Source organism: Nerophis ophidion, linkage group LG01 (genome assembly GCF_033978795.1).
Source record: "Nerophis ophidion isolate RoL-2023_Sa linkage group LG01, RoL_Noph_v1.0, whole genome shotgun sequence".
Classification (NCBI taxonomy): Eukaryota; Metazoa; Chordata; class Actinopteri; order Syngnathiformes; family Syngnathidae; genus Nerophis; species Nerophis ophidion.
Genome location: NC_084611.1, coordinates 69,598,304 through 69,626,292, shown reverse-complemented (window position 1 = coordinate 69,626,292; position 27,989 = coordinate 69,598,304). Strand labels below are relative to the sequence as shown.

Sequence of the window (27,989 nt, the reverse complement as noted above, 5' to 3'; positions counted from 1 at the left end):
AGCATCGTCCCTGGGTGGGCTTGAACAACTATCCTCTCAGTTAACAGCCGAGCGCGCTGACCAATTGCGCCGCAGAGACTGACTTTTAAATTTGATTCATTACTCCCCCAATTATTAGAAAATCTCTTGTTACGATGGCCCAATGTCATTGTCTTTGGATGGGAGTAACTTGGAGTACTCTGCTTCAGTCTTTGGTGAGTCCAATATGCCTTCTGAGTGCAATGCCTGTGTCTTGCGGTTGTCCCAAACATTGCTTTTGTCCCTTATGAATATTATTTAAAATCTAAAAAAGGCAACAGATGTATTGGCCGGGAATCGGACCCGGGTCTCCCGCATGGCAAGCGAGAATTCTTCCACCGAACCACCAATGCCTGCATAAAAACATTTGTTCATGAACTCGGTTAAGAGGAAGAGCGTTTGAAATGCTACGAAGTGGAACACATTCTACGTGCACAAGGGATATAACAACTTCCACAAAAGGCAAGAAATGCAATGCAGTTAATAACAGCAATGATACTTGCGAGCCACATGTTTTCCATCGGCCGAATATCAACTTGTGAGTCTTGACAAAGGTGTGTTCTTGCAGCAGTTTCCATGGTGTAGTGGTTATCACATTCGCCTCACACGCGAAAGGTCCCCTGTTCGAAACAGGGTGGAAACAAGCCTTTTTTTGACTTTACTTCTTACCTTTATACATAAACCGGGAAATAAATAATAGCAAGGTCCTGTGTTTTTATCATGAAGTAGTTTGCAACATACCTGATCAGCTCATGTTCAGCTGAGCACACACAACACCAAATTTAGAGGGTTCTCATATAGGCAGACCTCAAGCTTCAAGATCATGAATGCTGGGTTCCGTGGAAATGTCATGCACAAACCAGTGAAATCTGTCATTCATTCAAGTCACTGTATTCTCCGGGCGTTGGATGGATTGTAACTGTACTGTTGAGATTGACTTATAAGATGTTTAAACTCTCACCTTAGCAGGAATCATAAATGTAATTCCCAAAGAGTTAGAGAAGACAGCTGTGGGCTGAATGGGTGTTGGCCTTTGTTTCAATACACGAATCAGTCAAAGATTCACCTGAAACCTAAACCTTAGCAGAGGATGGTTTCGATCCATCGACCTCTGGGTTATGGGTCCAGCACGCTCCCGCTGCGCCACTCTGCTGTCTTAAGCCTAAAAGGGCTTACTCTGGTTAGTATCCAGACAAACTACTAGTAACAAACTGATTTGGAACCCAACTGAAGTCGTGTTTATTTCTGAATGCTGGTTTTGTCCACATTTAAAATGGCATTTCTTATTACGAAATTGTAGTCAACATCAAACTCTGTGGATCCATTGGGATTTCATTCAAAACGAATAGAAGTTAGGCCCACATTCACGTGGTTTGAGAACAAACTGAGAATGTGATACAGAAAAAACACCAAGACACTGACAGGATTTCAGCCAAACATCTCCCGTTTAACAAACAGGCATCTTGACTGACAGCTACAGCGCCTGGAACATCATGGATTTCAACTTGATGCCTATAACCCTATACTCAACGGATAGCCAATTTGAGGGGAGAGCATTGATTATCACTATTTTAAACAAGCACGGTTGCAAACGTGGCACACGTTTTATCTCGAAACTATTGTGCCAATTTAGAGAAGGACACGGGCTGTACAAGAAAACCCTCAAACTGTGCTCGTGGCAAAGCATCGTCCCTGGGTGGGCTTGAACAACTATCCTCTCAGTTAACAGCCGAGCGCGCTGACCAATTGCGCCGCAGACTGACTTTTAAATTTGATTCATTACTCCCCCAATTATCAGAAAATCTCTTGTTACGATGGCCCAATGTCATTGTCTTTGGATGGGAGTAACTTGGAGTATTCTGCTTCAGTCTTTGGTGAGTCCAATATGCCTTCTGAGTGCAATGCCTGTGTCTTGCGGTTGTCCCAAACATTGCTTTTGTCCCTTATGAATATTATTTAAAATCTAAAAAAGGCAACAGATGCATTGGCCGGGAATCGGACCCGGGTCTCCCGCATGGCAAGCGAGAATTCTTCCACCGAACCACCAATGCCTGCATAAAAACATTTGTTCATGAACTCGGTTAAGAGGAAGAGCGTTTGAAATGCTACGAAGTGGAACACATTCTACGTGCACAAGGGATATAACAACTTCCACAAAAGGCAAGAAATGCAATGCAGTTAATAACAGCAATGATACTTGCGAGCCACATGTTTTCCATCGGCCGAATATCAACTTGTGAGTCTTGACAAAGGTGTGTTCTTGCAGCAGTTTCCATGGTGTAGTGGTTATCACATTCGCCTCACACGCGAAAGGTCCTCTGTTCGAAACAGGGTGGAAACAAGCCTTTTTTTGACTTTAGTTCTTACCTTTATACATAAACCGGGAAATAAATAATAGCAAGGTCCTGTGTTTTTATCATGAAGTAGTTTGCAACATACCTGATCAGCTCATGTTCAGCTGAGCACACACAACACCAAATTTAGAGGGTTCTCATATAGGCAGACCTCAAGCTTCAAGATCATGAATGCTGGGTTCCGTGGAAATGTCATGCACAAACCAGTGAAATCTGTCATTCATTCAAGTCACTGTATTCTCCGGGCGTTGGATGGATTGTAACTGTACTGTTGAGATTGACTTATAAGATGTTTAAACTCTCACCTTAGCAGGAATCATAAATGTAATTCCCAAAGAGTTAGAGAAGACAGCTGTGGGCTGAATGGGTGTTGGCCTTTGTTTCAATACACGAATCAGTCAAAGATTCACCTCAAACCTAAACCTTAGCAGAGGATGGTTTCGATCCATCGACCTCTGGGTTATGGGCCCAGCACGCTCCCGCTGCGCCACTCTGCTGTCTTAAGCCTAAAAGGGCTTACTCTGGTTAGTATCCAGACAAACTACTAGTAACAAACTGATTTGGAACCCAACTGAAGTCGTGTTTATTTCTGAATGCTGGTTTTGTCCACATTTAAAATGGCATTTCTTATTACGAAATTGTAGTCAACATCAAACTCTGTGGATCCATTGGGATTTCATTCAAAACGAATAGAAGTTAGGCCCACATTCACGTGGTTTGAGAACAAACTGAGAATGTGATACAGAAAAAACACCAAGACACTGACAGGATTTCAGCCAAACATCTCCCGTTTAACAAACAGGCATCTTGACTGACAGCTACAGCGCCTGGAACATCATGGATTTCAACTTGATGCCTATAACCCTATACTCAACGGATAGCCAATTTGAGGGGAGAGCATTGAGTATCACTATTTTAAACAAGCACGGTTGCAAACGTGGCACACGTTTTATCTCGAAACTATTGTGCCAATTTAGAGAAGGACACGGGCTGTACAAGAAAACCCTCAAAATGTGCTCGTGGCAAAGCATCGTCCCTGGGTGGGCTTGAACAACTATCCTCTCAGTTAACAGCCGAGCGCGCTGACCAATTGCGCCGCAGACTGACTTTTAAATTTGATTCATTACTCCCCCAATTATCAGAAAATCTCTTGTTACGATGGCCCAATGTCATTGTCTTTGGATGGGAGTAACTTGGAGTATTCTGCTTCAGTCTTTGGTGAGTCCAATATGCCTTCTGAGTGCAATGCCTGTGTCTTGCGGTTGTCCCAAACATTGCTTTTGTCCCTTATGAATATTATTTAAAATCTAAAAAAGGCAACAGATGCATTGGCCGGGAATCGGACCCGGGTCTCCCGCATGGCAAGCGAGAATTCTTCCACCGAACCACCAATGCCTGCATAAAAACATTTGTTCATGAACTCGGTTAAGAGGAAGAGCGTTTGAAATGCTACGAAGTGGAACACATTCTACGTGCACAAGGGATATAACAACTTCCACAAAAGGCAAGAAATGCAATGCAGTTAATAACAGCAATGATACTTGCGAGCCACATGTTTTCCATCGGCCGAATATCAACTTGTGAGTCTTGACAAAGGTGTGTTCTTGCAGCAGTTTCCATGGTGTAGTGGTTATCACATTCGCCTCACACGCGAAAGGTCCTCTGTTCGAAACAGGGTGGAAACAAGCCCTTTTTTGACTTTACTTCTTACCTTTATACATAAACCGGGAAATAAATAATAGCAAGGTCCTGTGTTTTTATCATGAAGTAGTTTGCAACATACCTGATCAGCTCATGTTCAGCTGAGCACACACAACACCAAATTTAGAGGGTTCTCATATGGGCAGACCTCAAGCTTCAAGATCATGAATGCTGGGTTCCGTGGAAATGTCATGCACAAACCAGTGAAATCTGTCATTCATTCAAGTCACTGTATTCTCCGGGCGTTGGATGGATTATAACTGTACTGTTGAGATTGACTTATAAGATGTTTAAACTCTCACCTTAGCAGGAATCATAAATGTAATTCCCAAAGAGTTAGAGAAGACAGCTGTGGGCTGAATGGGTGTTGGCCTTTGTTTCAATACACGAATCAGTCAAAGATTCACCTCAAACCTAAACCTTAGCAGAGGATGGTTTCGATCCATCGACCTCTGGGTTATGGGCCCAGCACGCTCCCGCTGCGCCACTCTGCTGTCTTAAGCCTAAAAGGGCTTACTCTGGTTAGTATCCAGACAAACTACTAGTAACAAACTGATTTGGAACCCAACTGAAGTCGTGTTTATTTCTGAATGCTGGTTTTGTCCACATTTAAAATGGCATTTCTTATTACGAAATTGTAGTCAACATCAAACTCTGTGGATGCATTGGGATTTCATTCAAAACGAATAGAAGTTAGGCCCACATTCACGTGGTTTGAGAACAAACTGAGAATGTGATACAGAAAAAACACCAAGACACTGACAGGATTTCAGCCAAACATCTCCCGTTTAACAAACAGGCATCTTGACTGACAGCTACAGCGCCTGGAACATCATGGATTTCAACTTGATGCCTATAACCCTATACTCAACGGATAGCCAATTTGAGGGGAGAGCATTGATTATCACTATTTTAAACAAGCACGGTTGCAAACGTGGCACACGTTTTATCTCGAAACTATTGTGCCAATTTAGAGAAGGACACGGGCTGTACAAGAAAACCCTCAAAATGTGCTCGTGGCAAAGCATCGTCCCTGGGTGGGCTTGAACAACTATCCTCTCAGTTAACAGCCGAGCGCGCTGACCAATTGCGCCGCAGACTGACTTTTAAATTTGATTCATTACTCCCCCAATTATCAGAAAATCTCTTGTTACGATGGCCCAATGTCATTGTCTTTGGATGGGAGTAACTTGGAGTATTCTGCTTCAGTCTTTGGTGAGTCCAATATGCCTTCTGAGTGCAATGCCTGTGTCTTGCGGTTGTCCCAAACATTGCTTTTGTCCCTTATGAATATTATTTAAAATCTAAAAAAGGCAACAGATGCATTGGCCGGGAATCGGACCCGGGTCTCCCGCATGGCAAGCGAGAATTCTTCCACCGAACCACCAATGCCTGCATAAAAACATTTGTTCATGAACTCGGTTAAGAGGAAGAGCGTTTGAAATGCTACGAAGTGGAACACATTCTACGTGCACAAGGGATATAACAACATCCACAAAAGGCAAGAAATGCAATGCAGTTAATAACAGCAATGAGACTTGCGAGCCACATGTTTTCCATCGGCCGAATATCAACTTGTGAGTCTTGACAAAGGTGTGTTCTTGCAGCAGTTTCCATGGTGTAGTGGTTATCACATTCGCCTCACACGCGAAAGGTCCCCTGTTCGAAACAGGGTGGAAACAAGCCTTTTTTTGACTTTACTTCTTACCTTTATACATAAACCGGGAAATAAATAATAGCAAGGTCCTGTGTTTTTATCATGAAGTAGTTTGCAACATACCTGATCAGCTCATGTTCAGCTGAGCACACACAACACCAAATTTAGAGGGTTCTCATATAAGCAGACCTCAGGCTTCAACATCATGAATGCTGGGTTCCGTGGAAATGTCATGCACAAACCAGTGAAATCTGTCATTCATTCAAGTCACTGTATTCTCCGGGCGTTGGATGGATTGTAACTGTACTGTTGAGATTGACTTATAAGATGTTTAAACTCTCACCTTAGCAGGAATCATAAATGTAATTCCCAAAGAGTTAGAGAAGACAGCTGTGGGCTGAATGGGTGTTGGCCTTTGTTTCAAAACACAAATCACTCAAAGATTCACCTGAAACCTAAACCTTAGCAGAGGATGGTTTCGATCCATCAACCTCTGGGTTATGGGTCCAGCACGCTCCCGCTCAGCCACTCTACTGTCTTAAGCCTAAAAGGGCTTACTCTGGTTAGTATCCAGACAAACTACTAGTAACAAACTGATTTGGAACCCAACTGAAGTCGTGTTTATTTCTGAGTGCTGGTTTTGTCCACATTTAAAATGGCATTTCTTATTAAGAAATTGTAGTCAACATCAAACTCTGTGGATCCATTGGGATTTCATTCAAAACGAATAGAAGTTAGGCCCACATTCACGTGGTTTGAGAACAAACTGAGAAAGTGATACAGAAAAAAACACCAAGACACTGACAGGATTTCAGCCAAACATCTCCCGTTTAACAAACAGGCATCTTGACTGACAGCTACAGCGCCTGGAACATCATGGATTTCAACTTGATGCCTATAACCCTATACTCAACGGATAGCCAATTTGAGGGGAGAGCATTGATTATCAGTATTTTAAACAAAAACGGTTGCAAACGTGGCACACGTTTTATCTCGAAACTATTGTGCCAATTTAGAGAAGGACACGGGCTGTACAAGAAAACCCTCAAAATGTGCTCGTGGCAAAGCATCGTCAGTGGGTGGGCTTGAACAACTATCCTCTCAGTTAACAGCCGAGCGCGCTGACCAATTGCGCCGCAGAATTACTTTTAAATTTGATTCATTACTCCCCCAATTATCAGAAAATCTCTTGTTACGATGGCCCAATGTCATTGTCTTAGGATGGGAGTAACTTGGAGTACTCTGCTTCAGTCTTTGGTGAGTCCAATATGCCTTCTGAGTGCAATGCCTGTGTCTTGCGGTTGTCCCAAACATTGCTTTTGTCCCTTATGAATATTATTTAAAATCTAAAAAAAGCAACAGAAACATTGGCCGGGAGTCGGACCCGGGTCTCCCGCATGGCAAGCGAGAATTCTTCCACTGAACCACCAATGCCTGGATAACAACGTTTGTTCATGAACTCGGTTAAGAGGAAGAGCGTTTGAAATGCTACGAAGTGGAACACATTCTACGTGCACAAGGGATATAACAACATCCACAAAAGGCAAGAAATGCAATGCAGTTAATAACAGCAATGAGACTTGCGAGCCACATGTTTTCCATCGGCCGAATATCAACTTGTAAGTCTTGACAAAGGTGGTGTCTTGCAGCAATTTCAATGGTGTAGTGGTTATCACATTCGCCTCACACGTGAAAGGTCCCCTGTTCGTAACAGGGTGGAAACAAGCCTTTTTTTGACTTTACTTCTTACCTTTATACATAAACCGGGAAATAAATAATAGCAAGGTCCTGTGTTTTTATCATGAAGTAGTTTGCAACATACCTGATCAGCTCATGTTCAGCTGAGCACACACAACACCAAATTTAGAGGGTTCTCATATAGGCAGACCTCAGGGTTCAACATCATGAATGCTGGGTTCCATGAGAATGTCATGCACAAACCAGTGAAATCTGTCATTCATTCAAGTCACTGTATTCTCCTGGCGTTGGATGGATTGTAACTGTACTATTGAGATTGACTTATAAGATGTTTAAACTCTCACCTTAGCAGGAATCATAAATGTAATTCCCAAAGAGTTAGAGAAGACAGCTGTGAGCTGAATGGGTGTTGGCCTTTGTTTCAATACAAGAATCAGTCAAAGATTCACCTGAAACCTAAACCTTAGCAGAGGATGGTTTCGATCCATCGACCTCTGGGTTATGGGCCCAGCACGCTCCCGCTGCGCCACTCTGCTGTCTTAAACCTAAAAGGGCTTAGTCTGGTTAGTATCCAGACAAACTACTAGTAACAAAGTGATTTGGAACCCAACTGAAGTCATGTTTATTTCTGAGTGCTGGTTTTGTCCACATTTAAAATGGCATTTCTTATTAAGAAATTGTAGTAAACATCAAACTCTGTGGATCCATTGGGATTTCATTCAAAACGAATAGAAGTTAGGCCCACATTCACGTGGTTTAGGAAAAAAACTGAGAAAGTGATACAGAAAAAACACCAAGACACTGACAGGATTTCAGCCAAACATCTCCCGTTTAACAAACAGGCATCTTGACTGACAGCTACAGCGCATGGAACATCATGGATTTCAACTTGATGCCTATAACAATATACTCAACGTATTCCCAATTTGAGGGGTGAGCATTAATTATCAGTATTTTAAACAAGCACTGTTGCAAACGTGGCACACGTTTTATCTCAAATCAATTGTGCCAATTTAGAGAAGCACACGTGTTGTACAAGAAAACCCTCAAACTGTGCTCGTGACAAAGTGTCGTCCTTGGGTGGGCTTGAACCACCATCCTCTCAGTTAACAGCCGAGTGCGCTGACCAATTGCGCCACAGAGACTGACATCTAAACTTGATTCATTACTCCCCCAATTATTAGAGAATCTCTTGTTACGATGGCCCAATGTCATTGTCTTTGGATGGGAGTAACTTGGAGTACTCCACTTCAGTCTCCGGTGAGTCCAATATGCCTTCTGAGTGGAATGCCTGTGTCTTGCGGTTGTCACAAACATTGCTTTTGTCCCTTATGAATATTATTTAAAATCTAAATAAAGCAACAGATGCATTGGCTGGGAATCGGACCCGGGTCTCCCGCATGGCAAGCGAGAATTCTTTCACTGAACCACCAATGCCTGCATAACAACGTTTGTTCAGGAACTCGGTTAAGAGGAAGAGCGTTTGAAATGCTACGAAGTGGAACACATTCTACGTGCACAGGGGATATAACAACATCCACAAAAGGCAAGAAATGCAATGCAGTTAATAACAGCAATGAGACTTGCGAGCCACATGTTTTCCATCGGCCGAGTATCAACTTGTAAGTCTTGACAAAGGTGAGTTCTTGTAGCAGTTTCCATGGTGTAGTGGTTATCACAATCGCCTCACACGCGAAAGGTCCCCTGTTCGAAACAGGGTGGAAACAAGCCCTTTTTTGACTTTACTTCTTACCTTTATACATAAACCGGGAAATAAATAATAGCAAGGTCCTGTGTTTTTATCATGAAGTAGTTTGCAACATACCTGATCAGCTCATGTTCAGCTGAGCACACACAACACCAAATTTAGAGGGTTCTCACATAGGCAGACCTCAGGCTTCAACATCATGATTGCTGGGTTCCATGAGAATGTCATGCACAAACCAGTGAAATCTGTCATTCATTCAAGTCACTGTATTCTCCGGGCGTTGGATGGATTGTAACTGTACTGTTGAAATTGACTTATAAGATGTTTTAACTCTCACCTTAGCAGGAATCATAAATGTAATTCCCAAAGAGTTAGAGAAGACAACTGTGGGCTGAATGGGTGTTGGCCTTTGTTTCAATACAAGAATCAGTCAAAGATTCACCTGAAACCTAAACCTTAGCAGAGGATGGTTTCGATTCATCGACCTCTGGGTTATGGGCCCAGCACGCTCCCGCTGCGCCACTCTGCTGTCTTAAACCTAATAGGGCTTACTCTGGTTAGTATCCAGACAAACTACTAGTAACAAAGTGATTTGGAACCCAACTGATGTCATGTTTATTTCTGAGTGCTGGTTTTGTCCACATTTAAAATGGCATTTCTTATTAAGAAATTGTAGTAAACATCAAACTCTGTGGATCCATTGGGATTTCATTCAAAATTAATAGAAGTTAGGCCCACATTCACGTGGTTTAGGAAAAATCTGAGAAAGTGATACAGAAAAAACACCAAGACACTGACAGGATTTCAGCCAAACATCTCCCGTTTAACAAACAGGCATCTTGACTGACAGCTACAGCGCCTGGAACATCATGGATTTCAACTTGATGCCTATAACCCTATACTCAACGTATAGCCAATTTGAGGGGAGAGCATTGATTATCAGTATTTTAAACAAGCACGGTTGCAAACGTGGCACACGTTTTATCTCAAAACAATTGTGCCAATTTAGAGAAGCACACGGGTTGTACAAGAAAACCCTCAAACTGTGCTCGTGGCAAAGTGTCGTCCCTGAATGGGCTTGAACCACCATCCTCTCAGTTAACAGCCGAGCGCGCTGACCAATTGCGCCACAGAGACTGACTTCTAAACTTGATTCATTACCCCCCCAATTATTAGAAAATCTCTTGTTACGATGGCCCAATGTCATTGTCTTTGGATGGGAGTAACTTGGAGTACTCCACTTCAGTCTTCGGTGAGTCCAATATGCCTTCTGAGTGGAATCCCTGTGTCTTGCGGTTGTCACAAAAATCGCTTTTGTCCCTTATGAATATTATTTAAAATCTAAAAAAAGCAACAGATGCATTGGCCGGGAATCGGACCCGGGTCTCCCGCATGGGAAGCGAGAATTCTACCACTGAGCAACCAATGCCTGCATAACAATGTTGGTTCATGAACTCGGTTAAGAGGAAGAGCGTTTGAAATGCTATGACGTGGAACACATTCTACGTGCACAAGGGATATAACAACATCCACAAAAGGCAAGAAATGCAATGCAGCTACTAACAGCAATGAGACTTGCGAGCCACATGTTTTCCATCGGCCGAATATCAACTTGTAAGTCTTGACAAAGGTGAGCTCTTGCAGCAGTTTCCATGGTGTAGTGGTCAACACATTCGCCCCCCACGGACAGGTCCCCTGTTCGAAACAGGGTGGAAACAAGCCTTTTTTTTACTTTACTTCTTACCTTTATACATAAACCGGGAAATTAATAATAGCAAGGTCCTGTGTTTTTTATCATGAAGTAGTTTGCAACATACCTGATCAGCTCATGTTCAGCTGAGCACACACAACACCAAATTTAGAGGGTTCTCATATAGGCAGACCTCAGGGTTCAACATCATGAATGCTGGGTTCCATGAGAATGTCATGTACAAACCAGTGAAATCTGTCATTCATTCAAAGCACTGTATTCTCCTGGCGTTGGATGGATTGTAACTGTACTATTGAGATTGACTTATAAGATGTTTAAACTCTCACCTTAGCAGGAATCATAAATGTAATTCCCAAAGAGTTAGAGAAGACAGCTGTGAGCTGAATGGGTGTTGGCCTTTGTTTCAATACAAGAATCAGTCAAAGATTCACCTGAAACCTAAACCTTAGCAGAGGATGGTTTCTATCCATCGACCTCTGGGTTATGGGCCCAGCACGCTCCCGCTGCGCCACTCTGCTGTCTTAAACCTAATAGGGCTTAGTCTGGTTAGTATCCAGACAAACTACTAGTAACAAAGTGATTTGGAACCCAACTGAAGTCATGTTTATTTCTGAGTGCTGGTTTTGTCCACATTTAAAATGGCATTTCTTATTAAGAAATTGTAGTAAACATCAAACTCTGTGGATCCATTGGGATTTCATTCAAAACGAATAGAAGTTAGGCCCACATTCACGTGGTTTAGGAAAAAAACTGAGAAAGTGATACAGAAAAAACACCGAGACACTGACAGGATTTCAGCCAAACATCTCCCGTTTAACAAACAGGCATCTTGACTGACAGCTATAGCGCATGGAACATCATGGATTTCAACTTGATGCCTATAACAATATACTCAACGTATTGCCAATTTGAGGGGTGAGCATTGATTATCAGTATTTTAAACAAGCACTGTTGCAAACGTGGCACACGTTTTATCTCAAATCAATTGTGCCAATTTAGAGAAGCACACGTGTTGTACAAGAAAACCCTCAAACTGTGCTCGTGACAAAGTGTCGTCCTTGGGTGGGCTTGAACCACCATCCTCTCAGTTAACAGCCGAGCGCGCTGACCAATTGCGCCGCAGAAACTGACTTTTAAATTTGATTCATTACTCCCCCAATTATCAGAAAATCTCTTGTTATGATGGCCCAATGTCATTGTCTTTGGATGGGAGTAACTTGGAGTACTCTGCTTCAGTCTTTGGTGAGTCCAATATGCCTTCTGAGTGCAATGCCTGTGTCTTGCGGTTGTCCCAAACATTGCTTTTGTCCCTTATGAATATTATTTAAAATCTAAAAAAAGCAACAGATGCATTGGCCGGGAATCGGACCCGGGTCTCCCGCATGGCAAGCGAGAATTCTTCCACTGAACCACCAATGCCTGGATAACAACGTTTGTTCATGAACTCGGTTAAGAGGAAGAGCGTTTGAAATGCTACGAAGTGGAACACATTCTACGTGCACAAGGGATATAACAACATCCACAAAAGGCAAGAAATGCAATGCAGCTACTAACAGCAATGAGACTTGCGAGCCACATGTTTTCCATCGGCCGAATATCAACTTGTAAGTCTTGACAAAGGTGAGCTCTTGCAGCAGTTTCCATGGTGTAGTGGTCAACACATTCGCCCCCCACGGACAGGTCCCCTGTTCGAAACAGGGTGGAAACAAGCCTTTTTTTTACTTTACTTCTTACCTTTATACATAAACCGGGAAATAAATAATAGCAAGGTCCTGTGTTTTTATCATGAAGTAGTTTGCAACATACCTGATCAGCTCATGTTCAGCTGAGCACACACAACACCAAATTTAGAGGGTTCTCATATAGGCAGACCTCAGGCTTCAACATCATGAATGCTGGGTTCCATGAGAATGTCATGCACAAACCAGTGAAATCTGTCATTCATTCAAGTCACTGTATTCTCCAGGCGTTGGATGGATTTTAACTGTACTATTGAGATTGACTTATAAGATGTTTAAACTCTCACCTTAGCAGGAATCATAAATGTAATTCCCAAAGAGTTAGAGAAGACAGCTGTGGGCTGAATGGGTGTTGGCCTTTGTTTCCATACAAGAATCAGTCAACGATTCACCTGAGACCTAAACCTTAGCAGACGATGGTTTCGATCCATCGACCTCTGGGTTATGGGCCCAGCACGCTCCCGCTGCGCCACTCTGCTGTCTTAAACCTAATAGGGCTTACTCTGGTTAGTATCCAGACAAACTACTAGTAACAAAGTGATTTGGAACCCAACTGAAGTCATGTTTATTTCTGAGTGCTGGTTTTGTCCACATTTAAAATGGCATTTCTTATTAAGAAATTGTAGTAAACATCAAACTCTGTGGATCCATTGGGATTTCATTCAAAACGAATAGAAGTTAGGCCCACATTCACGTGGTTTAGGAAAAAACTGAGAAAGTGATACAGAAAAAACACCAAGACACTGACAGGATTTCAGCCAAACATCTCCCGTTTAACAAACAGGCATCTTGACTGACAGCTACAGCGCCTGGAACATCATGGATTTCAACTTGATGCCTATAACCCTTTACTCAACGTATAGCCAATTTGAGGGGAGAGCATTGATTATTAGTATTTTAAACAAGCACGGTTGCAAACGTGGCACACGTTTTATCTCAAAAATATTGTGCCAATTTAGAGAAGCACACGGGTTGTACAAGAAAACCCTCAAACTGTGCTCGTGACAAAGTGTCGTCCCTGGGTGGGCTTGAACCACCATCCTCTCAGTTAACAGCCGAGCGCGCTGACCAATTGCGCCACAGAGACTGACTTCTAAACTTGAGTCATTACTCCCCCAATTATTTGAGAATCTCTTGTTACGATGGCCCAATGTCATTGTCTTTGGATGGGAGTAACTTGAAGTACTCCACTTCAGTCTCCGGTGAGTCCAATATGCCTTCTGAGTGGAATGCCTGTGTCTTGCGGTTGTCACAAACATTGCTTTTGTCCCTTATGAATATTATTTAAAATCTAAATAAAGCAACAGATGCATTGGCTGGGAATCGGACCCGGGTCTCCCGCATGGCAAGCGAGAATTCTTCCACTGAACCACCAATGCCTGCATAACAACGTTTGTTCATGAACTCGGTTAAGAGGAAGAGCGTTTGAAATGCTACGAAGTGGAACACATTCTACGTGCACAAGGGATATAACAACATCCACAAAAGGCAAGAAATGCAATGCAGTTAATAACAGCAATGAGACTTGCGAGCCACATGTTTTCCATCGGCCGAATATCAACTTGTAAGTCTTGACAAAGGTGAGTTCTTGCAGCAGTTTCCATGTTGTAGTGGTTATCACATTCGCCTAACACGCGAAAGGTCCCCTTTTCGAAACAGGGTGGAAACAAGCCTTTTTTTGACTTTACTTCTTACCTTTATACATAAACCGTGAAATAAATAATAGCAAGGTCCTGTGTTTTTATCATGAAGTAGTTTGCAACATACCTGATCAGCTCATGTTAAGCTGAGCACACACAACACCAAATTTAGAGGGTTCTCATATAAGCAGACCTCAGGCTTCAACATCATGAATGCTGGGTTCCATGAGAATGTCATGCACAAACCAGTGAAATCTGTCATTCATTCAAGTCACTGTATTCTCCAGGCGTTGGATGGATTTTAACTGAACTATTGAGATTGACTTATAAGATGTTTAAACTCTCACCTTAGCAGGAATCATAAATGTAATTCCCAAAGAGTTAGAGAAGACAGCTGTGGGCTGAATGGGTGTTGGCCTTTGTTTCAATACACGAATCAGTCAAAGATTCACCTGAAACCTAAACCTTAGCAGAGGATGGTTTCGATCCATCGACCTTGGGGTTATGGGCCTAGCACGCTCCCGCTGAGCCACTCTGCTGTCTTAAGCCTAAAAGGGCTTACTCTGGTTAGTATCCAGACAAACTTCTAGTAACAAACTGATTTGGAACCCAACTGAAGTCGTGTTTATTTCTGAATGCTGGTTTTGTCCACATTTAAAATGGCATTTCTTATTAAGAAATTGTAGTCAACATCAAACTCTGTGGATCCATTGGGATTTCATTCAAAACGAATAGAAGTTAGGCCCACATTCACGTGGTTTGAGAACAAACTGAGAAAGTGATACAGAAAAAACACCAAGACACTGACAGGATTTCAGCCAAACATCTCCCGTTTAACAAACAGGCATCTTGACTGACAGCTACAGCGCCTGGAACATCATGGATTTCAACTTGATGCCTATAACCCTATACTCAACGGATAGCCAATTTGAGGGGAGAGCATTGATTATCACTATTTTAAACAAGCACGGTTGCAAACGTGGCACACGTTTTATCTCGAAACTATTGTGCCAATTTAGAGAAGGACACGGGCTGTACAAGAAAACCCTCAAAATGTGCTCGTGGCAAAGCATCGTCCCTGTGTGGGCTTGAACAACTATCCTCTCAGTTAACAGCCGAGCACGCTGACCAATTGCGCCGCAGACTGACTTTTAAATTTGATTCATTACTCCCCCAATTATCTGAAAATCTCTTGTTACGATGGCCCAATGTCATTGTCTTTGGATGGGAGTAACTTGGAGTACTCTGCTTCAGTCTTTGGTGAGTCCAATATGCCTTCTGAGTGCAATGCCTGTGTCTTGCGGTTGTCCCAAAAATCGCTTTTGTCCCTTATGAATATTATTTAAAATCTAAAAAAAGCAACAGATGCATTGGCCGGGAATCGGACCCGGGTCTCCCGCATGGGAAGCGAGAATTCTACCACTGAACCACCAATGCCTGCATAACAACGTTTGTTCATGAACTCGGTTAAGAGGAAGAGCGTTTGAAATGCTACGACGTGGAACACATTCTACGTGCACAAGGGATATAACAACATCCACAAAAGGCAAGAAATGCAATGCAGTTAATAACAGCAATGAGACTTGCGAGCCACATGTTTTCCATCGGCCGAATATCAACTTGTAAGTCTTGACAAAGGTGAGTTCTTGCAGCAGTTTCCATGGTGTAGTGGTTATCACATTCGCCTAACACGCGAAAGGTCCCCTTTTCGAAACAGGGTGGAAACAAGCCTTTTTTTGACTTTACTTCTTACCTTTATACATAAACCGTGAAATAAATAATAGCAAGGTCCTGTGTTTTTATCATGAAGTAGTTTGCAACATACCTGATCAGCTCATGTTAAGCTGAGCACACACAACACCAAATTTAGAGGGTTCTCATATAAGCAGACCTCAGGCTTCAACATCATGAATGCTGGGTTCCATGAGAATGTCATGCACAAACCAGTGAAATCTGTCATTCATTCAAGTCACTGTATTCTCCAGGCGTTGGATGGATTTTAACTGAACTATTGAGATTGACTTATAAGATGTTTAAACTCTCACCTTAGCAGGAATCATAAATGTAATTCCCAAAGAGTTAGAGAAGACAGCTGTGGGCTGAATGGGTGTTGGCCTTTGTTTCAATACACGAATCAGTCAAAGATTCACCTGAAACCTAAACCTTAGCAGAGGATGGTTTCGATCCATCGACCTTGGGGTTATGGGCCCAGCACGCTCCCGCTGAGCCACTCTGCTGTCTTAAGCCTAAAAGGGCTTACTCTGGTTAGTATCCAGACAAACTACTAGTAACAAACTGATTTGGAACCCAACTGAAGTCGTGTTTATTTCTGAATGCTGGTTTTGTCCACATTTAAAATGGCATTTCTTATTAAGAAATTGTAGTCAACATCAAACTCTGTGGATCCATTGGGATTTCATTCAAAACGAATAGAAGTTAGGCCCACATTCACGTGGTTTGAGAACAAACTGAGAAAGTGATACAGAAAAAACACCAAGACATTGACAGGATTTCAGCCAAACATCTCCCGTTTAACAAACAGGCATCTTGACTGACAGCTACAGCGCCTGGAACATCATGGATTTCAACTTGATGCCTATAACCCTATACTCAACGGATAGCCAATTTGAGGGGAGAGCATTGATTATCACTATTTTAAACAAGCACGTTGCAAACGTGGCACACGTTTTATCTCGAAACTATTGTGCCAATTTAGAGAAGGACACGGGCTGTACAAGAAAACCCTCAAAATGTGCTCGTGGCAAAGCATCGTCCCTGTGTGGGCTTGAACAACTATCCTCTCAGTTAACAGCCGAGCACGCTGACCAATTGCGCCGCAGACTGACTTTTAAATTTGATTCATTACTCCCCCAATTATCTGAAAATCTCTTGTTACGATGGCCCAATGTCATTGTCTTTGGATGGGAGTAACTTGGAGTACTCTGCTTCAGTCTTTGGTGAGTCCAATATGCCTTCTGAGTGCAATGCCTGTGTCTTGCGGTTGTCCCAAAAATCGCTTTTGTCCCTTATGAATATTATTTAAAATCTAAAAAAAGCAACAAATGCATTGGCCGGGAATCGGACCCGGGTCTCCCGCATGGGAAGCGAGAATTCTACCACTGAACCACCAATGCCTGCATAACAACGTTTGTTCATGAACTCGGTTAAGAGGAAGAGCGTTTGAAATGCTACGACGTGGAACACATTCTACGTGCACAAGGGATATAACAACATCCACAAAAGGCAAGAAATGCAATGCAGTTAATAACAGCAATGAGACTTGCGAGCCACATGTTTTCCATCGGCCGAATATCAACTTGTAAGTCTTGACAAAGGTGAGTTCTTGCAGCAGTTTCCATGGTGTAGTGGTTATCACATTCGCCTAACACGCGAAAGGTCCCCTTTTCGAAACAGGGTGGAAACAAGCCTTTTTTTGACTTTACTTCTTACCTTTATACATAAACCGTGAAATAAATAATAGCAAGGTCCTGTGTTTTTATCATGAAGTAGTTTGCAACATACCTGATCAGCTCATGTTAAGCTGAGCACACACAACACCAAATTTAGAGGGTTCTCATATAAGCAGACCTCAGGCTTCAACACCATGAATGCTGGGTTCCATGAGAATGTCATGCACAAACCAGTGAAATCTGTCATTCATTCAAGTCACTGTATTCTCCAGGCGTTGGATGGATTTTAACTGAACTATTGAGATTGACTTATAAGATGTTCAAACTCTCACCTTAGCAGGAATCATAAATGTAATTCCCAAAGAGTTAGAGAAGACAGCTGTGGGCTGAATGGGTGTTGGCCTTTGTTTCAATACACGAATCAGTCAAAGATTCACCTGAAACCTAAACCTTAGCAGAGGATGGTTTCGATCCATCGACCTTGGGGTTATGGGCCCAGCACGCTCCCGCTGAGCCACTCTGCTGTCTTAAGCCTAAAAGGGCTTACTCTGGTTAGTATCCAGACAAACTACTAGTAACAAACTGATTTGGAACCCAACTGAAGTCGTGTTTATTTCTGAATGCTGGTTTTGTCCACATTTAAAATGGCATTTCTTATTAAGAAATTGTAGTCAACATCAAACTCTGTGGATCCATTGGGATTTCATTCAAAACGAATAGAAGTTAGGCCCACATTCACGTGGTTTGAGAACAAACTGAGAAAGTGATACAGAAAAAACACCAAGACACTGACAGGATTTCAGCCAAACATCTCCCGTTTAACAAACAGGCATCTTGACTGACAGCTACAGCGCCTGGAACATCATGGATTTCAACTTGATGCCTATAACAATATACTCAACGGATAGCCAATTTGAGGGGAGAGCATTGATTATCACTATTTTAAACAAGCACGGTTGCAAACGTGGCACACGTTTTATCTCGAAACTATTGTGCCAATTTAGAGAAGGACACGGGCTGTACAAGAAAACCCTCAAAATGTGCTCGTGGCAAAGCATCGTCCCTGGGTGGGCTTGAACAACTATCCTCTCAGTTAACAGCCGAGCACGCTGACCAATTGCGCCGCAGACTGACTTTTAAATTTGATTCATTACTCCCCCAATTATCTGAAAATCTCTTGTTACGATGGCCCAATGTCATTGTCTTTGGATGGGAGTAACTTGGAGTACTCTGCTTCAGTCTTTGGTGAGTCCAATATGCCTTCTGAGTGCAATGCCTGTGTCTTGTGGTTGTCCCAAAAATCGCTTTTGTCCCTTATGAATATTATTTAAAATCTAAAAAAAGCAACAGATGCATTGGCCGGGAATCGGACCCGGGTCTCCCGCATGGGAAGCGAGAATTCTACCACTGAACCACCAATGCCTGCATAACAACGTTTGTTCATGAACTCGGTTAAGAGGAAGAGCGTTTGAAATGCTACGACGTGGAACACATTCTACGTGCACAAGGGATATAACAACATCCACAAAAGGCAAGAAATGCAATGCAGTTAATAACAGCAATGAGACTTGCGAGCCACATGTTTTCCATCGGCCGAATATCAACTTGTAAGTCTTGACAAAGGAGAGTTCTTGCAGCAGTTTCCATGGTGTAGTGGTTATCACATTCGCCTAACACGCGAAAGGTCCCCTGTTTGAAACAGGGTGGAAACAAGTCTTTTTTTGACTTTACTTCTTACCTTTATACATAAACCGGGAAATAAATAATAGCAAGGTCCTGTGTTTTTATCATGAAGTAGTTTGCAACATACCTGATCAGCTCATGTTCAGCTGAGCACACACAACACCAAATTTAGAGGGTTCTCATATAAGCAGACCTCAGGCTTCAACATCATGAATGCTGGGTTCCATGAGAATGTCATGCACAAACCAGTGAAATTTGTCATTCCTTCAAGTCACTGTATTCTCCGGGCGTTGGATGGATTGTAACTGTACTGTTGAGATTGACTTATAAGATGTTTAAACTCTCACCTTAGCAGGAATCATAAATGTAATTCCCAAAGAGTTAGAGAAGACAACTGTGGGTTGAACGGGTGTTGGCCTTTGTTTCAATACACGAAACAGTCAAAGATTCACCTGAAACCTAAACCTTAGCAGAGGATGGTTTCGATCCATCGACCTCTGGGTTATGGGCCCAGCACGCTCCCGCTGAGCCACTCTGCTGTCTTAAGCCTAAAAGGGCTTACTCTGGTTAGTATCCAGACAAACTACTAGTAACAAAGTGATTTGGAACACAACTGAAGTCGTGTTTATTTCTGAGTGCTGGTTTTGTCCACATTTAAAATGGCATTTCTTATTAAGAAATTGTAGTCAACATCAAACTCTGTGGATCCATTGGGATTTCATTCAAAACGAATAGAAGTTAGGCCCACATTCACGTGGTTTGAAAACAAACTGAGAAAGTGATACAGAAAAAACACCAAGACACTGACAGGATTTCAGCCAAACATCTCCCGTTTAACAAACAGGCATCTTGACTGACAGCTACAGCGCCTGGAACATCATGGATTTCAACTTGATGCCTATAACCCTATACTCAACGGATAGCCAATTTGAGGGGAGAGCATTGATTATCACTATTTTAAACAAGCACGGTTGCAAACGTGGCACACGTTTTATCTCGAAACTATTGTGCCAATTTAGAGAAGGACACGGGCTGTACAAGAAAACCCTCAAACTGTGCTCGTGACAAAGTGTCGTCCCTGGGTGGGCTTGAACAACTATCCTCTCAGTTAACAGCCGAGCGCGCTGACCAATTGCGCCGCAGAAACTGACTTTTAAGTTTGATTCATTACTCCCACAATTATCAGAAAATCTCTTGTTACGATGGCCCAATGTCATTGTCTTTGGTTGGGAGTAACTTGGAGTACTCTGCTTCAGTCTTTGGTGAGTCCAATATGCCTTCTGAGTGCAATGCCTGTGTCTTGCGGTTGTCCCAAACATTGCTTTTGTCCCTTATGAATATTATTTAAAATCTAAAAAAAGGAACAGATGCATTGGCCGGGAATCGGACCCGGGTCTCCCGCATGGCAAGCGAGAATTCTTCCACTGAACCACCAATGCCTGCATAACAACGTTTGTTCATGAACTCGGTTAAGAGGAAGAGCGTTTGAAATGCTACGAAGTGGAACACATTCTACGTGCACAAGGGATATAACAACATCCACAAAAGGCAAGAAATGCAATGCAGTTAATAACAGCAATGAGACTTGCGAGCCACATGTTTTCCATCGGCCGAATATCAACTTGTAAGTCTTGACAAAGGTGGTATCTTGCAGCAGTTTCCATGGTGTAGTGGTTATCACATTTGCCTCAGACGTGAAAGGTCCCCTGTTCGAAACAGGGTGGAAACGAGCCTTTTTTTTACTTTACTTCTTACCTTTATACATAAACCGGGAAATGAATAATAGCAAGGTCCTGTGTTTTTATCATGAAGTAGTTTGCAACATACCTGATCAGCTCATGTTCAGCTGAGCACACACAACACCAAATTTAGAGGGTTCTCATATAGGCAGACCTCAGGCTTCAACATCATGAATGCTGGGTTCCATGAGAATGTCATGCACAAACCAGTTAAATCTGTCATTCATTCAAGTCACTGTATTCTCCAGGCGTTGGATGGATTTTAACTGTACTATTGAGATTGACTTATAAGATGTTTAAAATCTCCCCTTAGCAGGAATCATAAATGTAATTCCCAAAGAGTTAGAGAAGACAGCTGTGGGCTGAATGGGTGTTGGCCTTTGTTTCCATACAAGAATCAGTCAACGATTCACCTGAAACCTAAACCTTAGCAGACGATGGTTTCGATCCATCGACCTCTGGGTTATGGGCCCAGCACGCTCCCGCTGCGCCACTCTGCTGTCTTAAATCTAATAGGGCTTACTCTGGTTAGTATCCAGACAAACTACTAGTAACAAAGTGATTTGGAACCCAACTGAAGTCGTGTTTATTTCTGAGTGCTGGTTTTGTCCACATTTAAAATGGCATTTCTTATTAAGAAATTGTAGTAAACATCAAACTCTGTGGATCCCTTGGGATTTCATTCAAAACGAATAGAAGTTAGGCCCACATTCACGTGGTTTAGGAAAAAACTGAGAAAGTGATACAGAAAAAACACCAAGACACTGACAGGATTTCAGCCAAACATCTCCCGTTTAACAAACAGGCATCTTGACTGACAGCTACAGCGCCTGGAACATCATGGATTTCAACTTGATGCCTATAACCCTATACCCAACGTATAGCCAATTTGAGGGGAGAGCATTGATTATCAGTATTTTAAACAAGCACGGTTGCAAACGTGGCACACGTTTTATCTCAAAACAATTGTGCCAATATAGAGAAGCACACGGGTTGTACAAGAAAACCCTCAAACTGTGCTCGTGACAAAGTGTCGTCCCTGGGTGGGCTTGAACCACCATCCTCTCAGTTAACAGCCGAGCGCGCTGACCAATTGCGCCACAGAGACTGACTTCTAAACTTAATTCATTACTCCCCCAATTATTAGAGAATCTCTTGTTACGATGGCCCAATGTCATTGTCTTTGGATGGGAGTAACTTGGAGTACTCCACTTCAGTCTCCGGTGAGTCCAATATGCCTTCTGAGTGGAATGCCTGTGTCTTGCGGTTGTCACAAACATTGCTTTTGTCCCTTACGAATATTATTTAAAATCTAAATAAAGCAACAGATGCATTGGCTGGGAATCGGACCCGGGTCTCCCGCATGGCAAGCGAGAATTCTTCCACTGAACCACCAATGCCTGCATAACAACGTTTGTTCATGAACTCGGTTAAGAGGAAGAGCGTTTGAAATGCTACGAAGTGGAACACATTCTACGTGCACAAGGGATATAACAACATCCACAAAAGGCAAGAAATGCAATGCAGTTAATAACAGCAATGAAACTTGCGAGCCACATGTTTTCCTTTGGCCGAATATCAACTTGTAAGTCTTGACAAAGGTGAGTTCTTGCAGCAGTTTCCATGGTGTAGTGGTTATCACATTCGCCTAACACGCGAAAGGTCCCCTGTTTGAAACAGGGTGGAAACAAGTCTTTTTTTGACTTTACTTCTTACCTTTATACATAAACCGGGAAATAAATAATAGCAAGGTCCTGTGTTTTTATCATGAAGTAGTTTGCAACATACCTGATCAGCTCATGTTCAGCTGAGCACACACAACACCAAATTTAGAGGGTTCTCATATAAGCAGACCTCAGGCTTCAACATCATGAATGCTGGGTTCCATGAGAATGTCATGCACAAACCAGTGAAATTTGTCATTCATTCAAGTCACTGTATTCTCCGGGCGTTGGATGGATTGTAACTGTACTGTTGAGATTGACTTATAAGATGTTTAAACTCTCACCTTAGCAGGAATCATAAATGTAATTCCCAAAGAGTTAGAGAAGACAGCTGTGGGTTGAACGGGTGTTGGCCTTTGTTTCAATACACGAAACAGTCAAAGATTCACCTGAAACCTAAACCTTAGCAGAGGATGGTTTCGATCCATCGACCTCTGGGTTATGGGTCCAGCACGCGCCCGCTGAGCCACTCTGCTGTCTTAAGCCTAAAAGGGCTTACTCTGGTTAGTATCCAGACAAACTACTAGTAACAAAGTGATTTGGAACACAACTGAAGTCGTGTTTATTTCTGAGTGCTGGTTTTGTCCACATTTAAAATGGCATTTCTTATTAAGAAATTGTAGTCAACATCAAACTCTGTGGATCCATTGGGATTTCATTCAAAACGAATAGAAGTTAGGCCCACATTCACGTGGTTTGAAAACAAACTGAGAAAGTGATACAGAAAAAACACCAAGACACTGACAGGATTTCAGCCAAACATCTCCCGTTTAACAAACAGGCATCTTGACTGACAGCTACAGCGCCTGGAACATCATGGATTTCAACTTGATGCCTATAACCCTATACTCAACGGATAGCCAATTTGAGGGGAGAGCATTGATTATCACTATTTTAAACAAGCACGGTTGCAAACGTGGCACACGTTTTATCTCGAAACTATTGTGCCAATTTAGAGAAGGACACGGGCTGTACAAGAAAACCCTCAAACTGTGCTCGTGACAAAGTGTCGTCCCTGGGTGGGCTTGAACAACTATCCTCTCAGTTAACAGCCGAGCGCGCTGACCAATTGCGCCGCAGAAACTGACTTTTAAGTTTGATTCATTACTCCCACAATTATCAGAAAATCTCTTGTTACGATGGCCCAATGTCATTGTCTTTGGATGGGAGTAACTTGGAGTACTCTGCTTCAGTCTTTGGTGAGTCCAATATGCCTTCTGAGTGCAATGCCTGTGTCTTGCGGTTGTCCCAAACATTGCTTTTGTCCCTTATGAATATTATTTAAAATCTAAAAAAAGGAACAGATGCATTGGCCGGGAATCGGACCCGGGTCTCCCGCATGGCAAGCGAGAATTCTTCCACTGAACCACCAATGCCTGCATAACAACGTTTGTTCATGAACTCGGTTAAGAGGAAGAGCGTTTGAAATGCTACGAAGTGGAACACATTCTACGTGCACAAGGGATATAACAACATCCACAAAAGGCAAGAAATGCAATGCAGTTAATAACAGCAATGAGACTTGCGAGCCACATGTTTTCCATCGGCCGAATATCAACTTGTAAGTCTTGACAAAGGTGGTATCTTGCAGCAGTTTCCATGGTGTAGTGGTTATCACATTTGCCTCAGACGTGAAAGGTCCCCTGTTCGAAACAGGGTGGAAACGAGCCTTTTTTTTACTTTACTTCTTAACTTTATACATAAACCGGGAAATGAATAATAGCAAGGTCCTGTGTTTTTATCATGAAGTAGTTTGCAACATACCTGATCAGCTCATGTTCAGCTGAGCACACACAACACCAAATTTAGAGGGTTCTCATATAGGCAGACCTCAGGCTTCAACATCATGAATGCTGGGTTCCATGAGAATGTCATGCACAAACCAGTTAAATCTGTCATTCATTCAAGTCACTGTATTCTCCAGGCGTTGGATGGATTTTAACTGTACTATTGAGATTGACTTATAAGATGTTTAAAATCTCCCCTTAGCAGGAATCATAAATGTAATTCCCAAAGAGTTAGAGAAGACAGCTGTGGGCTGAATAGGTGTTGGCCTTTGTTTCCATACAAGAATCAGTCAACGATTCACCTGAAACCTAAACCTTAGCAGACGATGGTTTCGATCCATCGACCTCTGGGTTATGGGCCCAGCACGCTCCCGCTGCGCCACTCTGCTGTCTTAAATCTAATAGGGCTTACTCTGGTTAGTATCCAGACAAACTACTAGTAACAAAGTGATTTGGAACCCAACTGAAGTCGTGTTTATTTCTGAGTGCTGGTTTTGTCCACATTTAAAATGGCATTTCTTATTAAGAAATTGTAGTAAACATCAAACTCTGTGGATCCCTTGGGATTTCATTCAAAACGAATAGAAGTTAGGCCCACATTCACGTGGTTTAGGAAAAAACTGAGAAAGTGATACAGAAAAAACACCAAGACACTGACAGGATTTCAGCCAAACATCTCCCGTTTAACAAACAGGCATCTTGACTGACAGCTACAGCGCCTGGAACATCATGGATTTCAACTTGATGCCTATAACCCTATACCCAACGTATAGCCAATTTGAGGGGAGAGCATTGATTATCAGTATTTTAAACAAGCACGGTTGCAAACGTGGCACACGTTTTATCTCAAAACAATTGTGCCAATATAGAGAAGCACACGGGTTGTACAAGAAAACCCTCAAACTGTGCTCGTGACAAAGTGTCGTCCCTGGGTGGGCTTGAACCACCATCCTCTCAGTTAACAGCCGAGCGCGCTGACCAATCGCGCCACAGAGACTGACTTCTAAACTTAATTCATTACTCCCCCAATTATTAGAGAATCTCTTGTTACGATGGCCCAATGTCATTGTCTTTGGATGGGAGTAACTTGGAGTACTCCACTTCAGTCTCCGGTGAGTCCAATATGCCTTCTGAGTGGAATGCCTGTGTCTTGCGGTTGTCACAAACATTGCTTTTGTCCCTTATGAATATTATTTAAAATCTAAATAAAGCAACAGATGCATTGGCTGGGAATCGGACCCGGGTCTCCCGCATGGCAAGCGAGAATTCTTCCACTGAACCACCAATGCCTGCATAACAACGTTTGTTCATGAACTCGGTTAAGAGGAAGAGCGTTTGAAATGCTACGAAGTGGAACACATTCTACGTGCACAAGGGATATAACAACATCCACAAAAGGCAAGAAATGCAATGCAGTTAATAACAGCAATGAAACTTGCGAGCCACATGTTTTCCTTTGGCCGAATATCAACTTGTAAGTCTTGACAAAGGTGAGTTCTTGCAGCAGTTTCCATGGTGTAGTGGTTATCACATTCGCCTAACACGCAAAAGGTCCCCTGTTTGAAACAGGGTGGAAACAAGTCTTTTTTTGACTTTACTTCTTACCTTTATACATAAACCGGGAAATAAATAATAGCAAGGTCCTGTGTTTTTATCATGAAGTAGTTTGCAACATACCTGATCAGCTCATGTTCAGCTGAGCACACACAACACCAAATTTAGAGGGTTCTCATATAAGCAGACCTCAGGCTTCAACATCATGAATGCTGGGTTCCATGAGAATGTCATGCACAAACCAGTGAAATCTGTCATTCATTCAAGTCACTGTATTCTCTAGGCGTTGGATGGATTTTAACTGTACTATTGAGATTGACTTATAAGATGTTTAAACTCTCACCTTAGCAGGAATCATAAATGTAATTCCCAAAGAGTTAGAGAAGACAGCTGTGGGCTGAATGGGTGTTGGCCCTTTGTTTCCATACAATAATCAGTCAACGATTCATCTGAAACCTAAACCTTAGCAGACGATGGTTTCGATCCATCGACCTCTGGGTTATGGGCCCAGCACGCTCCCGCTGCGCCACTCTGCTGTCTTAAACCTAATAGGGCTTACTCTGGTTAGTATCCAGACAAACTACTAGTAACAAAGTGATTTGGAACCCAACTGAAGTCATGTTTATTTCTGAGTGCTGGTTTTGTCCACATTTAAAATGGCATTTCTTATTAAGAAATTGTAGTCAACATCAAACTCTGTGGATCCATTGGGATTTCATTCAAAACGAATAGAAGTTAGGCCCACATTCACGTGGTTTAGGAAAAAACTGAGAAAGTGATACAGAAAAAACACCAAGACACTGACAGGATTTCAGCCAAACATCTCCCGTTTAACAAACAGGCATCTTGACTGACAGCTACAGCGCCTGGAACATCATGGATTTCAACTTGATGCCTATAACCCTATACTCAACGTATAGCCAATTTGAGGGGAGAGCATTGATTATCAGTATTTTAAACAAGCACGGTTGCAAACGTGGCACACGTTTTATCTCCAAAAAATTGTGCCAATTTAGAGAAGCACACGGGTTGTACAAGAAAACCATCAAACTGTGCTTGTGAAAAAGTGTCGTCCCTGGGTGGGCTTGAACCACCATCTTCTCAGTTAACAGTCGAGCGCACTGACCAATTGCGCCACAGAGACTGACTGCTAAACTTGATTCATTACTCCCCCAATTATTAGAAAATTTCTTGTTACGATGACCCAATGTCATTGTCTTTGGATGGGAGTAACTTGGAGTACTCCACTTCAGTCTCCGGTGAGTCCAATATGCCTTCTGAGTGGAATGCCTGTGTCTTGCGGTTGTCACAAAAATCGCTTTTGTCCTTTATGAATATTATTTAAAATCTAAAAAAAGCAACAGATGCATTGGCCGGGAATCGGACCCGGGTCTCCCGCATGGGAAGGGAGAATTCTACCACTGAACCACCAATGCCTGCATAACAACGTTCGTTCATGAACTCGGTTAAGAGGAAGAGCGTTTGAAATGCTACGACGTGGAACACATTCTACGTGCACAAGGGATATAACAACATCCACAAAAGGCAAGAAATGCAATGCAGCTACTAACAGCAATGAGACTTGCGAGCCACATGTTTTCCATCGGCCGAATATCAACTTGTAAGTCTTGACAAAGGTGAGTTCTTGCAGCAGTTTCCATGGTGTAGTGGTTATCACATTCGCCTAACACGCGAAAGGTCCCCTGTTCGAAACAGGTTGGAAACATGTCTTTTTTTGACTTTACTTCTTACCTTTATACATAAACCGGGAAATAAATAATAGCAAGGTCCTGTGTTTTTATCATGAAGTAGTTTGCAACATACCTGATCAGCTCATGTTCAGCTGAGCACACACAACACCAAATT

The 27,989-nt window shown here is 42.5% G+C and overlaps 38 non-coding genes across 38 annotated transcripts; 13 read left to right on the top strand and 25 right to left on the bottom strand.

Moving 5' to 3' along the window:
* The first annotated feature begins 588 nt into the window (after positions 1 to 588).
* trnav-cac (transfer RNA valine (anticodon CAC)) lies at positions 589 to 661 on the top strand. Its single transcript has one exon. It is a non-coding gene; the product is annotated as a tRNA-Val (tRNA).
* A 1,337-nt stretch (positions 662 to 1,998) lies between these two features.
* trnag-gcc (transfer RNA glycine (anticodon GCC)) lies at positions 1,999 to 2,069 on the bottom strand. The gene has a single exon. It is a non-coding gene; the product is annotated as a tRNA-Gly (tRNA).
* Positions 2,070 to 2,286: 217 nt separating this feature from the next.
* On the top strand, positions 2,287 to 2,359 carry trnav-cac (transfer RNA valine (anticodon CAC)). Its single transcript has one exon. It is a non-coding gene; the product is annotated as a tRNA-Val (tRNA).
* A 438-nt stretch (positions 2,360 to 2,797) lies between these two features.
* Positions 2,798 to 2,869, bottom strand: trnam-cau (transfer RNA methionine (anticodon CAU)). The gene has a single exon. It is a non-coding gene; the product is annotated as a tRNA-Met (tRNA).
* Positions 2,870 to 3,696: 827 nt separating this feature from the next.
* Positions 3,697 to 3,767, bottom strand: trnag-gcc (transfer RNA glycine (anticodon GCC)). The gene has a single exon. It is a non-coding gene; the product is annotated as a tRNA-Gly (tRNA).
* Positions 3,768 to 3,984: 217 nt separating this feature from the next.
* Positions 3,985 to 4,057, top strand: trnav-cac (transfer RNA valine (anticodon CAC)). The gene has a single exon. It is a non-coding gene; the product is annotated as a tRNA-Val (tRNA).
* A 438-nt stretch (positions 4,058 to 4,495) lies between these two features.
* On the bottom strand, positions 4,496 to 4,567 carry trnam-cau (transfer RNA methionine (anticodon CAU)). Its single transcript has one exon. It is a non-coding gene; the product is annotated as a tRNA-Met (tRNA).
* An 827-nt stretch (positions 4,568 to 5,394) lies between these two features.
* Positions 5,395 to 5,465, bottom strand: trnag-gcc (transfer RNA glycine (anticodon GCC)). Its single transcript has one exon. It is a non-coding gene; the product is annotated as a tRNA-Gly (tRNA).
* A 217-nt stretch (positions 5,466 to 5,682) lies between these two features.
* On the top strand, positions 5,683 to 5,755 carry trnav-cac (transfer RNA valine (anticodon CAC)). Its single transcript has one exon. It is a non-coding gene; the product is annotated as a tRNA-Val (tRNA).
* Positions 5,756 to 7,093: 1,338 nt separating this feature from the next.
* trnag-gcc (transfer RNA glycine (anticodon GCC)) lies at positions 7,094 to 7,164 on the bottom strand. Its single transcript has one exon. It is a non-coding gene; the product is annotated as a tRNA-Gly (tRNA).
* Positions 7,165 to 7,892: 728 nt separating this feature from the next.
* trnam-cau (transfer RNA methionine (anticodon CAU)) lies at positions 7,893 to 7,964 on the bottom strand. Its single transcript has one exon. It is a non-coding gene; the product is annotated as a tRNA-Met (tRNA).
* A 535-nt stretch (positions 7,965 to 8,499) lies between these two features.
* On the bottom strand, positions 8,500 to 8,573 carry trnan-guu (transfer RNA asparagine (anticodon GUU)). Its single transcript has one exon. It is a non-coding gene; the product is annotated as a tRNA-Asn (tRNA).
* Positions 8,574 to 9,082: 509 nt separating this feature from the next.
* trnav-cac (transfer RNA valine (anticodon CAC)) lies at positions 9,083 to 9,155 on the top strand. The gene has a single exon. It is a non-coding gene; the product is annotated as a tRNA-Val (tRNA).
* A 1,044-nt stretch (positions 9,156 to 10,199) lies between these two features.
* trnan-guu (transfer RNA asparagine (anticodon GUU)) lies at positions 10,200 to 10,273 on the bottom strand. Its single transcript has one exon. It is a non-coding gene; the product is annotated as a tRNA-Asn (tRNA).
* Positions 10,274 to 10,494: 221 nt separating this feature from the next.
* On the bottom strand, positions 10,495 to 10,565 carry trnag-ccc (transfer RNA glycine (anticodon CCC)). The gene has a single exon. It is a non-coding gene; the product is annotated as a tRNA-Gly (tRNA).
* Positions 10,566 to 11,900: 1,335 nt separating this feature from the next.
* Positions 11,901 to 11,974, bottom strand: trnan-guu (transfer RNA asparagine (anticodon GUU)). Its single transcript has one exon. It is a non-coding gene; the product is annotated as a tRNA-Asn (tRNA).
* A 221-nt stretch (positions 11,975 to 12,195) lies between these two features.
* trnag-gcc (transfer RNA glycine (anticodon GCC)) lies at positions 12,196 to 12,266 on the bottom strand. Its single transcript has one exon. It is a non-coding gene; the product is annotated as a tRNA-Gly (tRNA).
* A 1,333-nt stretch (positions 12,267 to 13,599) lies between these two features.
* On the bottom strand, positions 13,600 to 13,673 carry trnan-guu (transfer RNA asparagine (anticodon GUU)). The gene has a single exon. It is a non-coding gene; the product is annotated as a tRNA-Asn (tRNA).
* Positions 13,674 to 13,894: 221 nt separating this feature from the next.
* Positions 13,895 to 13,965, bottom strand: trnag-gcc (transfer RNA glycine (anticodon GCC)). The gene has a single exon. It is a non-coding gene; the product is annotated as a tRNA-Gly (tRNA).
* A 1,627-nt stretch (positions 13,966 to 15,592) lies between these two features.
* On the bottom strand, positions 15,593 to 15,663 carry trnag-ccc (transfer RNA glycine (anticodon CCC)). Its single transcript has one exon. It is a non-coding gene; the product is annotated as a tRNA-Gly (tRNA).
* Positions 15,664 to 15,880: 217 nt separating this feature from the next.
* trnav-aac (transfer RNA valine (anticodon AAC)) lies at positions 15,881 to 15,953 on the top strand. Its single transcript has one exon. It is a non-coding gene; the product is annotated as a tRNA-Val (tRNA).
* A 1,336-nt stretch (positions 15,954 to 17,289) lies between these two features.
* trnag-ccc (transfer RNA glycine (anticodon CCC)) lies at positions 17,290 to 17,360 on the bottom strand. Its single transcript has one exon. It is a non-coding gene; the product is annotated as a tRNA-Gly (tRNA).
* Positions 17,361 to 17,577: 217 nt separating this feature from the next.
* Positions 17,578 to 17,650, top strand: trnav-aac (transfer RNA valine (anticodon AAC)). Its single transcript has one exon. It is a non-coding gene; the product is annotated as a tRNA-Val (tRNA).
* A 1,337-nt stretch (positions 17,651 to 18,987) lies between these two features.
* trnag-ccc (transfer RNA glycine (anticodon CCC)) lies at positions 18,988 to 19,058 on the bottom strand. Its single transcript has one exon. It is a non-coding gene; the product is annotated as a tRNA-Gly (tRNA).
* A 217-nt stretch (positions 19,059 to 19,275) lies between these two features.
* trnav-aac (transfer RNA valine (anticodon AAC)) lies at positions 19,276 to 19,348 on the top strand. Its single transcript has one exon. It is a non-coding gene; the product is annotated as a tRNA-Val (tRNA).
* A 1,339-nt stretch (positions 19,349 to 20,687) lies between these two features.
* Positions 20,688 to 20,758, bottom strand: trnag-gcc (transfer RNA glycine (anticodon GCC)). Its single transcript has one exon. It is a non-coding gene; the product is annotated as a tRNA-Gly (tRNA).
* Positions 20,759 to 20,975: 217 nt separating this feature from the next.
* Positions 20,976 to 21,048, top strand: trnal-cag (transfer RNA leucine (anticodon CAG)). Its single transcript has one exon. It is a non-coding gene; the product is annotated as a tRNA-Leu (tRNA).
* Positions 21,049 to 22,092: 1,044 nt separating this feature from the next.
* On the bottom strand, positions 22,093 to 22,166 carry trnan-guu (transfer RNA asparagine (anticodon GUU)). Its single transcript has one exon. It is a non-coding gene; the product is annotated as a tRNA-Asn (tRNA).
* A 221-nt stretch (positions 22,167 to 22,387) lies between these two features.
* On the bottom strand, positions 22,388 to 22,458 carry trnag-gcc (transfer RNA glycine (anticodon GCC)). Its single transcript has one exon. It is a non-coding gene; the product is annotated as a tRNA-Gly (tRNA).
* Positions 22,459 to 22,675: 217 nt separating this feature from the next.
* On the top strand, positions 22,676 to 22,748 carry trnav-aac (transfer RNA valine (anticodon AAC)). Its single transcript has one exon. It is a non-coding gene; the product is annotated as a tRNA-Val (tRNA).
* Positions 22,749 to 24,087: 1,339 nt separating this feature from the next.
* Positions 24,088 to 24,158, bottom strand: trnag-gcc (transfer RNA glycine (anticodon GCC)). Its single transcript has one exon. It is a non-coding gene; the product is annotated as a tRNA-Gly (tRNA).
* A 217-nt stretch (positions 24,159 to 24,375) lies between these two features.
* On the top strand, positions 24,376 to 24,448 carry trnal-cag (transfer RNA leucine (anticodon CAG)). The gene has a single exon. It is a non-coding gene; the product is annotated as a tRNA-Leu (tRNA).
* Positions 24,449 to 25,492: 1,044 nt separating this feature from the next.
* On the bottom strand, positions 25,493 to 25,566 carry trnan-guu (transfer RNA asparagine (anticodon GUU)). The gene has a single exon. It is a non-coding gene; the product is annotated as a tRNA-Asn (tRNA).
* Positions 25,567 to 25,787: 221 nt separating this feature from the next.
* On the bottom strand, positions 25,788 to 25,858 carry trnag-gcc (transfer RNA glycine (anticodon GCC)). Its single transcript has one exon. It is a non-coding gene; the product is annotated as a tRNA-Gly (tRNA).
* Positions 25,859 to 26,075: 217 nt separating this feature from the next.
* trnav-aac (transfer RNA valine (anticodon AAC)) lies at positions 26,076 to 26,148 on the top strand. Its single transcript has one exon. It is a non-coding gene; the product is annotated as a tRNA-Val (tRNA).
* A 1,045-nt stretch (positions 26,149 to 27,193) lies between these two features.
* trnan-guu (transfer RNA asparagine (anticodon GUU)) lies at positions 27,194 to 27,267 on the bottom strand. Its single transcript has one exon. It is a non-coding gene; the product is annotated as a tRNA-Asn (tRNA).
* Positions 27,268 to 27,488: 221 nt separating this feature from the next.
* trnag-ccc (transfer RNA glycine (anticodon CCC)) lies at positions 27,489 to 27,559 on the bottom strand. Its single transcript has one exon. It is a non-coding gene; the product is annotated as a tRNA-Gly (tRNA).
* Positions 27,560 to 27,776: 217 nt separating this feature from the next.
* trnav-aac (transfer RNA valine (anticodon AAC)) lies at positions 27,777 to 27,849 on the top strand. Its single transcript has one exon. It is a non-coding gene; the product is annotated as a tRNA-Val (tRNA).
* The last annotated feature ends 140 nt before the right edge of the window (positions 27,850 to 27,989 follow it).